The 5,735-nt window shown below is 43.5% G+C and overlaps 1 pseudogene; it reads left to right on the forward strand.

The window, feature by feature from the left end:
• Nucleotides 1-4,391: 4,391 nt before the first annotated feature.
• Nucleotides 4,392-5,215, forward strand: LOC125131759 (60S ribosomal protein L23a-like; annotated as a pseudogene).
• The last annotated feature ends 520 nt before the right edge of the window (nt 5,216-5,735 follow it).

A 5,735-nucleotide genomic window follows, 5' to 3' on the forward strand; every position in this document is an offset into this window, starting at 1 on the left:
AAGCCCACTATTAGTGTACTCAAATGGCTGAAGTACCTGAACTTTTTCTTTTCTTTTCTTTTCTTTTTTTTTTTTGTCTTTTTGCCATTTCTTGGGCCACTCCTGCGGCATATGGAGGTTCCCAGGCTAAGGTTCTAATCGAAGCTGTAGCCGCCAGCCTGCACCAGAGCCACAGAAACGCCAGATCCGAGCTGTGTCTACGACCCACACCACGGCTCACGGCAACGCCAGATTCCCAACCCACTGAGCAAGGCCAGGGATCAAATCCACAACCTCAGGATTCCTAGTCGGATTCGTTAACCACTGAGCCACGACGGGAACTCCATCTGAAATTTTCCTAGTATCTATTTAAATGCGTTCCTAGATCTTTTCCTAATTCTCTTTCAAGGTTCTCCTTTGACTCTAAATCTTACAGCATTTTCCTTTTGTACATTTGATTAAACAATATTATCACTGAGTCCACTTTAGGTTTATCATTTCACTGTGTACAGATGAGGAGAGGGTTGATGGTCAGAGATGTTGCCCTTCCAGATTCTCTGGGCTTTCTGTCTTTGTAAATCTGGATCCTCAGTCTTGGCTTATCTTGGATTGGTCAGGACCCAAGAAGAACTGGTTCATGCGTCCCAAACTCAGGTGAGTCTGATTTGTATGAGAAATTCAATTTAATTATCTAGAATGAGAAATGTAGCAGCCAAGTAGGGTGAAATTTATTTGGCTAGTTTGCAAGTTCTCTTCCCACAAGGGAAACCAAACATAAAGTAGAAGTCCGGAGTTCCCGTCGTGGCGCAGTGGTTAACGAATCCGACTAGGAACCATGAGGTTGCGGGTTCGGTCCCTGCCCTTGCTCAGTGGGTTAACGATCTGGCGTTGCCGTGAGCTGTGGTGTAGGTTGCAGACGCGGCTCGGATCCTGTGTTGCTGTGGCTCTGGCGTAGGCCGGTGGCTACAGCTCTGATTCGACCCCTAGCCTGGGAACCTCCATATGCCGCGGGAGCAGCCCAAGAAATAGCAAAAAAGACCAAAAAAAAATAAAATGAAATAAACTTAAAAAAAAAAAAGAAGTCTGTTGCTGTGTGAGTATAAGTTATTGATAGGAAGGGGGTCTCAGAAAGATGTATTTACAACTTGATCCTTCTAGAATTCCCTGATTCCCTTTTTCTTTTTTTTTTTTTTCTTTTTGCAACCAGACCCGAAGCATATGAAAGCTCCCAGGCAAGGAGTTCCCCTTGAGACTCGGTGGTAACCAACCTGACTAGTATCCATGAGGACTCAGGTTCGATCCCTGGCCTTACTCAGTGGGTTAAGGATCCGGCATTGCTGTGAGCTGTGGTATAGTTTGCAGACGCGGCTCAGATCCTGAGTTGCTGTGCCTGTGGCATAGGCCAGCAGCTACAGCTCCAATTCAACCCCTAGCCTGGGAACTTCCATATGCCTCAGGTGAAGCCCTGAAAAACAACAACAAAAAAGGAAAGTTCTTAGCCTAAGGGTAGAATTAGACCTGCAGCTGCTGGCCTATACAACAGCCACAGCAACGCCACATCTGAGCTGCATCTGCTCCCTGTACCTCAGCTTGCAGCAGCACTGGATCATTAACCCACTGAACCTGAGGCCAGGGATCAAACCTACATCGTCATGGATGCTAGCTGGGTTCTTAACCGACCGAGCCACGACAAGAATTCCCTCTGCTTTAAAACTTTATGATGGTTGTTGCTCCTGGCTCATGGTTTTCCTTTCTCTCTTGCCTCCCGTTATTCTCAAGACATCAATATCCATTGTATTAGTTATCTATGACTGCGTATAAAATCACCCCAACTTATCAGCTTGAAACAACAAATGCTTATTATCTCACAGTTTCCGTGCGTCAGGAATCTGGGCAAGACTTATCTGGATCTTCTAGCTCAGGGTCTCTCACAAGGCTGCAGTGAGGTGTGAGCCAGGGCTCGAATCAGCTAAGGCTTGGCTGGGGAGGAGCCACTGCAGGCTCAGTCATGTGGTTGATGGTGGACCTCATGTCCTCATGGGCTGTGGGCCAGAGGCCTTCCTCAGTTCCTTGCCTGGTTGGTTTCCCCACTGGGCAGCTTACAACATAGCTTCATAAACAAACAAGTGAAAAAGCAAGAAAGGGCAAGAAAGATGGAAGCCAGAATCTTTCTGTACGCTCAAAAGTGACAGCCCACTATTTTTGCTTTGTTAGAAGTAAGTCACTAGGTCCAATCTGCATTCAAGGGGAGGAGATTCTACAAGAGCAAGAGTGATAGGAGGTAGGAGGTGGAGAACTGGGAGCTGTCTTAAAGGCATTTAACATCCACATGCATTTTCACCTAATAACTTGGCTGACTAGTTTCTACTTCAGCCATGAATTCATATGGCCATACGTGGGACCTCAACCCCACTTGGAATTTTATGTTCTCCAAACACTCGCCCTCTGTCCTTTCTGTATTGACTACAACTCGTCATTCCCTCTACTTGTCCCACACCTTCACTCACCGCAGACATGACTTCCTACCCCTTTCAGCCTTTCTTGTTCTAGTCTATTAACCCCCTTCTTATCTTGCTCAAAGCTCAGAGCATTTCTTTTCCTTTCTTTCTTTCTTTTTTTTTCCTTTTTTTTTTTGTCTTTTTGTCTTTTCTAGGGCCACACCCAAGGCATATGGACATTCCCAGGCTAGGGGTCTAATCGGAACTGTAGCCGCCGGCCTACGCCACAACCACAGCAATGCTGGATCCGAATCATGTCTGTGATCTACACCACAGCTCACGGCAATGCCGCATCCTTAACCCACTGAGCGAGGCCAGGGATCGAACCGCAACTTCATGGTTCCTAGTCAGATTCCTTAACCACTGAGCCACAACGGGAACTCCATCAGAGCATTTGTGATGGGCCACTATTTATATATGGCCTTACTAAAAGCCTAGGAACACCTGCAGTCACCCATTTGACTTGCGGGACTTTCACCTTCCTTCCTCCACTTTAGGAAAGTTCTAGCATTCTCTGATTTTTCTTCTGTTTCCAGGTTGATACACATGCCTGAAGGAAATCATGAAATCATGCTGATGGGGTGCTGTATGAATAGATGTTATCTAACCTCATCTGGGTAACATCTCTCTTCAGGAACGCATTTCTACAGAATTCACCCATCTGCATCTCCAAAACATTCTCATCCTCCTCAAGTCCCCAAATCTACCTTCACTACTTATGGTCTGCCCTTAGCCTTCCTCCAGTGGAAGGCCATTCCCCAGTTTGGCCGTCTTCACTTTAGAGGGTTCTCATCACTTCACTCATTATTTTTTTGTCCCTCTTGCCTCGGAGGCATAGGTGCTGCTCTTTCTCCCTGGAACTAAACTCTTCATGTGTCCTTATATTCTGACCCATCCTATATCTCTGACTTTGCTCTGTCAGTTCCTCTCTCTATTGCCTCTTACAAACATGTCCACAGCAAAAGCAACCCTGACTCAGTGATTGTCTCAAGCTACTATTTCATCACTTTCTTTTTACCACTAAGGTTATTTTTAAATTTATTATAGTTTTTAAATATATCAAAAAGTAGAATGCCATTATCAGATACCTATATTCTTGCACCCAGATTTAACAATGGACCATATTTGCTTCATCTTTCTTTTCCTGAAGTATTAAGTCAAATTATAGACATCTTGATATTTTATCCTTAAATACTTTAGAATGTATCTCTTCAAAATATCATTATCCCAATTAACAAACCAATAATAATGCCTTCAGTTAATGTAACAGAGCATATTCAGATTTTTCCCAACGTTCTCAAAAAACGTTTCACAGTTGTTTTCGCAAGTCAAATTCAACTAAAGACCACATGTTTCTTAGGCTGCTAGTTGGCTTAATTAATGGCTTAGTTCTCTTTTGATTTCGACAATGCTCCCTTCCTCTTCTTAGGTCATTGAGTTGTTGAGGAAACTAGGCCCATTGTCCCCATCTGGATTTGTCTGGTTGTTTCTTTTTTGGTGTCATTAGGAGTTCATCCACCCCTGTGTTTTCTGTAAACAGGAGATGAGATGTAAAGGCTGATTTCAATTCAAATTAAATAGTTTTCTCGGGAATATTTTTAGCTGGTGCTGTGTACTTTATATTGCATCAAATTTTAGGTACATAACTTCTGTCTCGCTTTTGGTGATGTTAATATTAATTACTGAATTAAGGAGGCAACAGCCAGATCTTCCCACTGTTAAGTTACATTTTTTTTTTCACTTGCAACCAGTAAATAATTGATCCATGGAGTGATACTTTTGCATATGGAAATTCACAGACCAGGGGTGGAACCTGTACCACAGCAGTGACCCACGCCTCTGCAATGCTGGATTCTTCACCCATTGTGCCACAAGAGAACTCCAAGGAATTTTTAAGATTCTCATTTTGCTGCTTCTCATCCCACTGCCTAATTTCTTCTTCCCCACTAGAATGAAACTCTTCTGTAGAAAGTCACTAATGACTTCCTATTACTAAAACCGAGAGCCTTTAGCTTTTTGTGAAGATGTTGCCGAAAGCAAAGAAGGAAATCCCTGCTCCTTAACTTCCCAAAGCAAGAGCAAAAGCAAAGGCTTTGAAGCCCAAGAAGGCAGCGATGACAGGCATCCGCCACCCACAATAAAAGAGAAGATCTGAATGTCATCCACCTTCCAATGACCCAAAAACACTGCAGCTCAGAAAGCAGCCCAAAAGTCCCTGGATGAGCACACCCAGAAGAAACAAACTTGACCACTATGCCATCGCCAAGGTCCTCCTGACCACCGAGTCAGCCATAAAGAAGATAGAAGACAACACACACTGTGTTTATTATGCTGGTCAAGGTCAACAAGCACCAGATCAAACGGGCTGTGAAGAAGCTCTATGACGTTGATGCAGCGAAGGTCAACACTCTCATCAAGGCTGATGGAGAAGAAGGCATATATTCCACTGGCTTCTTACTACAGGGCCTTGAGTGTTGCCAACGAAATTGGGATCATCTAAACTGGGTCCAGCTGGCACACTGCAGGATGCTTGCTGATTGACTGCTGTTCTCCAGGAGACCAAGAGATTGTGTTCATTTTTCCTTGAGCTTTCTGAAACATTTTATATTATTACAGCTTTGTGAAGAACCTCTTTTCCCCTTTCTTCCATGAACTTTCATGTACCTCTCCTTCTAACTGCTTAATTGCATCTTTGTTGAATGTTTTCATGTGACTCTAAAGAGGGTCACAGTTCTACTCTGGGTCTTCAACTTGGTCTGTACACTGCCCCCTTTGGTAATTGTACCCATGTTCACAGCTCAAGCAGATTGCTAAAAAAAATGTGTACTGCTAGTTTATCATTCAACAGTTTTTTGATATTTCCACCTGAGTCCCTTCAGGTACAACTTAAACTCAATCAGCATGAAACAAAAGTACTCTTTCTCTGTACCTCTGTCCTCCCAGTCTAGGAGTTTGGATCATTTCAGTTTTGATTATTTTGATTATTTCAGTTCATGTTTACGTTGTTATGCTCATGTAAATATTGTTCACTACTGAGACAAATAGTGTTTTATAATCACACTACCTTTTATGTAAGAATAATTAGAATGCTGTTGGAGAATGGCTCAGATTGTCAGTGTTGGAAAATGAGACACATGAACACGGGGAGATCTCGACAAGGCTCTTTACTTCTGCAGAAGGGCGCACGTACTCAGAAAGCGTGAGAAGAAAAGACCCTCTCTATTTATCCCCAACGCAGGTGATGTACCTGTCCCCTTC

This window comes from Phacochoerus africanus, chromosome 7 (assembly GCF_016906955.1).
Source record: "Phacochoerus africanus isolate WHEZ1 chromosome 7, ROS_Pafr_v1, whole genome shotgun sequence".
In the NCBI taxonomy this organism is placed as follows: Eukaryota; Metazoa; Chordata; class Mammalia; order Artiodactyla; family Suidae; genus Phacochoerus; species Phacochoerus africanus.